This window comes from Rattus rattus, chromosome 11, assembly GCF_011064425.1.
Source record: "Rattus rattus isolate New Zealand chromosome 11, Rrattus_CSIRO_v1, whole genome shotgun sequence".
In the NCBI taxonomy this organism is placed as follows: Eukaryota; Metazoa; Chordata; class Mammalia; order Rodentia; family Muridae; genus Rattus; species Rattus rattus.
Genome location: NC_046164.1, coordinates 25442318 through 25451116, shown reverse-complemented (window position 1 = coordinate 25451116; position 8799 = coordinate 25442318). Strand labels below are relative to the sequence as shown.

General features: G+C 41.1%; 1 non-coding gene across 1 annotated transcript; it reads left to right on the top strand.

The window, feature by feature from the left end:
- The first annotated feature begins 413 nt into the window (after positions 1–413).
- On the top strand, positions 414–555 carry LOC116912968. Its single transcript, XR_004389534.1, has one exon. It is a non-coding gene; the product is annotated as a small nucleolar RNA SNORA48 (small nucleolar RNA).
- The last annotated feature ends 8244 nt before the right edge of the window (positions 556–8799 follow it).

The following is an 8799-nucleotide window of genomic DNA, read 5'->3' as shown; positions in this document are numbered from 1 at the left end:
ATAAATGAGGGCGTAGAGCCTCTCATTGTTTTCTACCTTATTACAGTGATTATAAGTTCATCTGCTGCACAGACTTGATATTCTGGGTTTGGAGGGAAAGTATGTGCAATTATTACCATAGACTGTGTCAATTATTCATGACACTATCATTTGAGAAATGGTAATAGCTATCTGTAAGTCTAAAGGAATTGGTGCGATGTTCCAATTTTCAAGAAAAATAACAATTACTGCCTGCACTTGGTCCTTAATTGCTTGTATTTGAAAAGAAAAAAATAGAATAAATATATACCTTCTTATAATTGAAAGAAAGACTGTGAAAACTGAAGAGACATAAAAATCAACATTACGCAGCCAGAGAAAGTGTGGTATCAAAAGTCTTTTAACAAACAACATAAGTAAAAGACTGATATATATGCCCTGGCAATGGGCAAAGAGACACCTTGGTGGTGGTGGTGTTCTTAGATCAGTCAGAGGCAGAGAGATTCCAGTCCTTTGTTCATCCTAGTGTGATGTCTGACTTGGTGGCCAAAGGTGTTTTATGCCTAGGACTTATAAAAAATCAAATCAAATCAAATCCAGGCAACACAGTGTGGAAGAATGAAGACAGACAGATACTGGTGGACCACCATGTGACCCACAGAGCTGCCATCCAGTGCAGGGCGCAGGTGGGCCACAGACACGTGCTTGCCAACAGCCCACCAGCATGAATGGATGACATCACCCAGTGGCCTGTGAGCTGTCATACCGGCCACCACAGTGTATGAGAATTTGGTGGTCAAATGGGAGAGAAGAGGTGAGACAACTTGTCCATTATGAAGAAAGATGAAACTAGAGACTCGAGGATACAGAAAAGTAGTCTGTTGTGTGTAGCCAACCCTGCCACCTAAGGCCATGGTGACCTCCTCACCCAAGCTATCACTGTAGGCCATGGCTGCGTCTGTGGCTACACATTGTCAGGGTTCAATATTGATATCTGTGGGCTCACAATACCATTAGAGAACATGAGGATGTACCTGATCAGGTTATCAGGTTACCTGGATGTCCAGAGGCTGTGCAGAACAGGTCCTGCCCACACTGGATGCAGCACTCTGGAGAGCTAGCCTCGTCTCTCACTACTGACAACACTTGGGTTAGTAGGCTATGCCTCACCCAGTCAGCACAGTGGAGTTGGCCCTGAGAGTATGGGGCTGAGGGGCTGAGCTGCTCCAAGGTTATGAGGGTGGGAGAGCTAACCTGCTATAGGATGGCATGATGGCATGTGTGCAGAGGTGATGCCCCACTACTGCCCCTATCTATGTCTGGCAGTCAGTAAAGCTGTCCACAGGGTCATTAGCTTGGGAGAGATGACCTGAGTGAGAGGCGATGCCCCTCTTGCCCCTTGCCACCCACAGCAGTCAAGAGAGCCGACCCCAGGGCATAAGCTGGAGAGCTATCCCTGTCCTGTCACTGGCTATATCACTCAAAAGACTGAGCTCTGGACCTCACCTAGGCAACACGGTGAAGCTGGCACGGATGGCAAAAGTGCAGGTGAGCCAGCTCCAGGGGTGTGAGAGCAAGCGGGAGAGCTGGCCCAGCTCCTCACAGGCTGCAGTAGTTAGGAGTAGAGCTACCTCTGAAGGAGTGTGTACAGGTGAACAGGCTCCTAGGGAATGAGAGCTGGGGAGCTGACCCTGCCTCCTGCTGACAGATGCATTGGGCAGCCCAGCCAGAGCAAGGCTGGAGAGCTCACCTGGTGGTGCTAACCAGCTCTGCTATCACTCAGACCCAGACCCAGGCTGAGATGGCCCACTCCCAAATCTACATCATGTGATTGGTTGGCATGTGTGAAGGGCCAGACCTGCTGACCAAAAGTAAAGGATCTCCATGACACAAGGCAACTGGGATAACTGGGAGGAGACCTGATGAGAATTCAATATTGATGATATCAAAGAAGCCAGAACTCTTTTTTTATATATATATTAACTTGAGTATTTCTTATATACATTTCGAGTGTTATTCCCTTTCTCGGTTTCTGGGCAAACATCCCCCTAATCCCTCCCCCTCCCCTTCTGTATGGGTGTTCCCCTCCCCATCCTCCCCCCATTGCAGCCTTTCCCCCAACAATCTAGTTCACTGGGGGTTCAGTCTTAGCAGGACCAGGGCTTCCCCTTCCACTGGTGCTCTTACTAGGATATTCATTGCTACCTATGAGGTCAGAGTCCAGGGTCAGTCCATGTATAGTCTTTGGATAGTGGCTTAGTCCCTGGAAGCTCTAGTTGCTTGGCATTGTTGTACATATGGGGTCTCGAGCCCCTTCAAGCTCTTCCAGTTCTTTCTCTGATTCAGAAGCCAGAACTCTTGAACCAGATTAATGACTCATTCCAATGAATATTTGCAAGGGAGGACGTCTGGTCAGAGGGATCTACTGTAACACACTACAGCATCCTCAACAAGATGTTTGTTTTTGTTGTTGTTTGTTTGTTTGTTTATGTGGATGGGTTTTTAATGGGGAGGGGTTGCAAAGGGAAAGGGCAGATGTGAAGGGACAGGGAAATGAGCAGGATGAGGGTGCATGATGTGAAACTCACAAAGAATTGATACAAAAGTTTGTTTAAAAGACAGATATAAATGACTGTGACTAATAAAACTGAAATGCTCATCAAGAAATCATGTAAGAGCACTGTTTGTTTTAAGTCAAAGTTACACAGGCTCTGGGAAAAAACAAACATGATCTTTGAAAAACAAATTAGGAAAGAAGGGTGAATTGCTTCAGGATAAAAGCTAACACTCCTGGTTAGAAAGCACAGGCTGCATTAACTCACATTGGACCTGAAAACCTGATTTTTCTCCCTGGGAGCCTGGGCAAGGTGAAGCCATGAATACAGTTGGACCACTCAGGACCTATAAACAAAGTGAAAAGCAAGAGAGTCCAGTGAAAGTCTCCACAGAATATAAAAAGGCAAAAAGGGAGCATTAGGCCTGCCCTTCAAACCACAAATAGAGAGTAACAAGATCCACAGAGAGAGAAATGAAGGGTAGAAAAAATGCTTGAAATGAAATTAATTCTGAGGTGATTTTACAAATTCATAATTTTGCTAAGTGCTCCTACTTCCTACGCCCTTTTGTTTTAGCAATGGTTGATGTGAAGCACCAGCTGTCACTTATGGCACACGGAAAGACACCAAGAAGGTCCAGTGCAAGGGAATGTTGGGAGGGGTAAGGGGGGTGGATGGGGAGGGGAATACCCTTATAGAAGAAGGGGAGGGGGAGAGGATAGGGGGCTTATGGATAGGAAACCGGGAAAGGGAATAACATTTGAAATGTAAATAAAGAAATATCCAATAAAAACAAAAGAAAAAAGAAATCCAGATTCTTTGAACATGACTTACGAATGGCGCCAAAACGAAGTTCCAAAACTCAAAACACTAAAAAGTTAAAAGACATGTATAATATTCTAATATAAACAGGAAGTACATTGCATCATATATGTGTTACACATACTTCATGTAAATATAAATAAATATGTGACTAATATGTGAAAAAAAAAGGACTCCAGAAAGGTAGAAGTAGCCACCAAGTTATTATTCATCAACCCTGTCACTGCCTGTCTCTCACTGGAGTGTAAATGTATTAAAGAGAAAAGTGTGGGCTTGGGGTTAGTGTGTGTATGCATGTGCATGCGCGCGCACATGTGTGTGTGTGTGTGTGTGTCTGTGCGTGTGTGTGTGTGTGCTCGCGTGCGCACGTGTGTGTGTGTGTCTGTGTGTGTGTGTGTCTGTGTGTGTGTGTGTGTGTAATCCTACAAAATGCTGTCTTAAAATGACTTCAGCACCAAAATTTACAGGCAAGATGTTAAAACTTTGACTATTCATTTTTTTTGGATTTATTAATTTTACCTAACATTTTTAATTTTTTACATAAAGTTTATTTTGATCATATTCTCCTCCATCCCCACTCCTCCAAGATATTAGCTACCAGAAACCATGGTATATCTCTCGCATTCAAAACAGGCTAAACCTAAAAAGAATGAGTACATAAACAATAAGACAATAAAACCCTACCTGTCAAAACCACAAAAGAAGCCCAAAGCAAAATCATAGAGCCAGTTTTATTGACCAACTCCTGGACATTGTAGGGAGTGTTTTTGATAAACTGATTTTCCATCTCTCGGGGTGTATCCATTGCAAATAATTTCTTAGTTAGGGTCGGGATTTTGTGTCCACTCCTTCTCTATGTTGGACTTTTGTCTGGTTTGAACTTGTACAGCTCTTGTGCATGCCCACATTCTGTCTTACGTACATCAGTCCTGTTGTGGCTGTAAGACACATCATCTCTTGCTGCTGAAATCTGTCAACCTCTTTCACATAATTTTCTGAGCCTTGAGTGGAGTGATTTGGTGAAGACACCTCGCTTAGAATAGAACGCCTCGAAGACTTTCACTGACCGCACATTCTCTAGCTGTAGATCTCTGTGTTAGTTACTGCCTGCTACAAGAAGAAACTTCTGATGATGGGTGAATGACACTCTGATCTATAGCTGTAGCACTGGGTCATTAGGAGTCATTTTTATGATCCATTCCTTCAGCAGAATAGTAGCATTACCGCATGACTTCTTTGACCTTAGGCTCCTGGTCACTTTAGTCATGTTATGTATGGGTTCCATTTTATGGAGTGACTATAAATGCAATTAAAATGAAAAAGTAGTTCGTTACTCCTTAAACATTTGCCCCAGCATATCTTAAAGGTAGGTCAGTGTTTCACATCCCATGGTTTGTATTTGGGTGATACAGATGACTGTCTCTCTTGTTTGATAGTATGCAAAGTACCTCCAAGTTCCACAAACATTAGTCAGTAGGGATGAAGCTATTCTAACTGGGCCACAGCTTGATTTCTCCATGGTCAGTGACAAAAGGAAGTTCTTATCTTCAGCAACAGGTCCTTATCATCAAGTCATGGAGAATAATAAAGACCCTTGCCAACAGTCTGTGATGTCTGGCTTGCCTTTAGGCTCCCTCTTGGTCAATGAGTCAACAGGATGTAACCCATTCCTGTCAATGGAGGTTTTAATGGTAGCATATGATGTCTATAGAGTTGGGGCACTGTCTCCCTTAGATGCTGGCTTTTTATTACAACTATTTATTTATTTTTAATTTTTAAGGCAGGATCTCTCTACATAAACTGGGGTGTTTTAGAACACATTATGTGGAGCAGGTGGCCTCAAACTCATAGAAATCTACCTGCATTGTCTCCCAGGTGCTAAGAATAAAGGTGTACACCACCATCCACATCTCATTCTTTGTATTATTTGATATTATAAGAAAATTACATAATTTCCCCCTTCCCTTTCCTCCCTCCAAACTCTCACACATAGTGTTTTTTTTCTTCCTTTTATATATCATTTCCTGCTCCCTTTTAAGATCATGGCCTCTTTTTCATTGATTGCTCTTAAATGTAAATCTAAATTGTGTGTGTGTGTGTGTGTGTGTGTGTGTGTGTGTGTGTGTGTGTGTGCCTGCCTAAGTACATGAGTACGACCTGCTCTGTCTATATAATGTTACTTGCATTTATGTTTTCAGAGCTGCTCATTTGGTGGTGAATAACTAGTTGGTGTGTTCTTCACTGGATAAGACCCTTCCTCTTACTCTAAGCATTCTGGGGTTGAGCCCTTGTGGGCTTTTTCCTATCCATATTAGCACGTTTTGGTGTCATTTTGGTTCAGTTTGTATTTAAGCAGTCATTTTGGTGAGACCCAATGAGTGGAGCTGCTAACATTTCTAGAAGACACAATCTCACAGCAAACTCTTAGAATCATTTGTGCCCCTCATTTACAGTATTCCTGAGTCTTAGTTGCAGAGGTCATTCTATAGACGCATCAATGCGTCTATAAACTCTAAACTTCTTAAATTCAATTTATCGTGGTTTTCTATAATGATCACTATCTGTTGCAAGGAGAACTTTCGTTGTTGAGTTGAGGACTGCACTTATCTAGGCAGATGCAGTAGTGGCACGCATTCTTTTTGTCACCAAAAACTCTCTACTTGGACTTTAGACAAGCACAACAAGAGGTAAATAACCCCTCGTATGGGAAACGAAGCGAAGAACCAAGAGTTGTGAAGTCCTGGATCTTAGAGGAAAACCTGTAACAGTCACCTTATTACACCAGTATAATTGCTAACAATGTTCTAAATATTTGTCTTGTGTATTATTAGAGAAATTGTTAGCACAAAGGTTAAGATGTATATAGCCATTAATAGAACTATTAAAAGTATGCTATTCAATTATTTGCAATACAGGAATTTATCCCTACCTAGCCAGTATATTTTTACTTACTCCTGCTTTGAAGAATCTTACTTGATACTCGGCATAAATGGTTAGGGCTCTCTGGCAAGCAATTTGTGACTTTTCTCCCACATGACTATATGATAGATTTGTTTTGCATTCTCAGAAGCCTGTCTCTATGTGGGTCACCACGCTCCTCCCTTCTTGACCATCTGCTGAGAGAATGGCCCACACAAGCCTTGCACAGTTGGAAACAGTAATGTTGCCTGCTGCCAACACAGACCAAGAGAAACCACACAAACACCAAGACGATTTATTTTTATCCAGTTCCTCCTCTTTCTCAATTTCTCTGTTTCATGTTCCCATGAATATGCTTGCATTCCCATCTTCACTGTAATTCAAAGAAATCCAAAGGGGCATCATCATCATCACCATCATCACCATCATTATTACTAATTCATTTATTTAGAAATTATTTTCCAATGTCTACTTCTAACTTATATCTCCATGACCTTTTAACTAATGTAATCAATATGGGTTTTTCATTAAATTAATTTTAAATACATAGAAAATCAAAGTGTTATCCACTGACGAGCTTGCATGAGGCACATTCTGATGTCAACTTTGGGGATTTTCGGAGGCCTAGCAATGATACAGCCTAATTTGCTGAAATGTATAACTAAAGTCAAAGTTAACTTTAGGCAGTGCCAGGAAAATGTCTATGTTTATCTCTCACATGAATTAAGACATATAGTATTCCCCCTGCAGGCAGATAAGACTTAACTCAAATGTCTTTCAGGTGTACTTTTAAAACGTTAACTCTGGGGTTTTAAAATCTCAAGTCCCTGATACAGAATTTTTTCCTTCTCACGGAATAAGCTCTTTTTTTTCTTAGAATTTCTGTAGTCTTGGCAAAAAATATTTTTTAAAAGTTTCCTAAAAAAAAAAAAAAAAAAGACAAAATAGGGGTTGGGGACGCAAGGCCCTGGGTTCGGTCCTCAGCTCCGAAAAAAAAAAAAAAAAAAGACAAAAGTCTCCTGAAGAAAAACAAGACTCCTATGCTATTCTAATTATGATCCCCTCACATGAGACATACTCTTGAAAAAAAACGACAGTTTCTCCATCGTGCAAGAAGATGGGATGAGCTATTGAAGCTCCAAGGAGGTCTTGTTATCTCTCTTCTCTCTCTCTCTCTCTCTCTCTCTCTCTCACTCTCTCTCTCTCTCTCTCTCCCCCCTTCATCTCTGGATTTGTTCTCCACCTTCATTCTAGAAGCATAAAGCATGGAGTGTCCAAACCCCTTCACAGGTATATTTGAAGGTCAGTGTCTCTCTGGACACTCAGAATTCAATTGTCTTTTTCTCTTTGTTTTTCTTATCCACTAAGACTTAAAAAGACTTTTAAACTAGTGCTAAAGTTGAACAAGGTAGTGGATATGACACTAGTTAAAAAGTCTTGTGAAAAAATAAAATGGGTTTTGAACTCTAGCATTATCTTTAAAATATCTTTGTCTGTGACTAAGCCTTACTGCAGACAGCCAGAGCACTCCTTGCACTGGCCTCACTTTGACATATGGTTCACTGCGTGATTCCACTGCCTGGGCAGACACCATCCGCAAGCCTCGCTGCCAGCTTGAATCAATATCATTTTGTAACACAGACACAGCCATCATTCCTTCGTAAAAACACATTAGTCTCTTGTCTCTTCTCTTGCTATCCACGGTCTGTCTCACATATTTAGATATTTAATCGAACACTTCTGTTTTCTGTTCATACCCTTTGTCTCCCAAAGGAATTCAGCCAGGTCAGAAACTGTGTCCTGCATAGTTTAGAATTTATCATAGGTCTCGATAGCGCCAATGCAATGGTGTGTACTAAATAAGTGCTAAACTGAACACTTTGAGGACAGTAACCCATTAAATGAATTTTATATTGTTCTCTAATTTAACAAAAAATTCTCATGTAGAAAGAATATAACGTTCATGTCCTTGATTCTCAAAGACATTCAAGCTTTGTAAAGTTTAAATTTATAGGTTTGACAAACCAGCTATACCATAGCTGAAGGTAGGGACTACAAGGAGGTCAAAACTGTAATATACATATATACATATGTGTATATACATACATATATGTGTGTGTGTGTGTGTGTGTGTTCATCTGAGTCTTTTGTATAAAGCAGAATGCAGTACCTCTAAGTAGAAAATTCTATGACAGATCTCATAGCTTAGGGTAGGTCCATCTCAGCACACAGAAAATAAAGACATAAAACAGCCCAAAGATAAAAGTTATTCTCACCTAAGAATAAATCAGGTTTACATATTCAACATAGTCTTCATTTAATAGGAGAGAATTTATGATGTTTGAGAATCTTTATAGAAATCTAGTTAAAAAGCACCCTCTAGGTATTTTTTTAAAGAGAGATTTCACACCAATGTTGTCATCAAGATTTCACAACTAGAATGGAGGACAGACAAGTGGGGGCTTCCAAGTGACTGCAGAGGATTCGTGCGCTGCTTCCTGCAACGTCTTTCCATGCCTGGTCC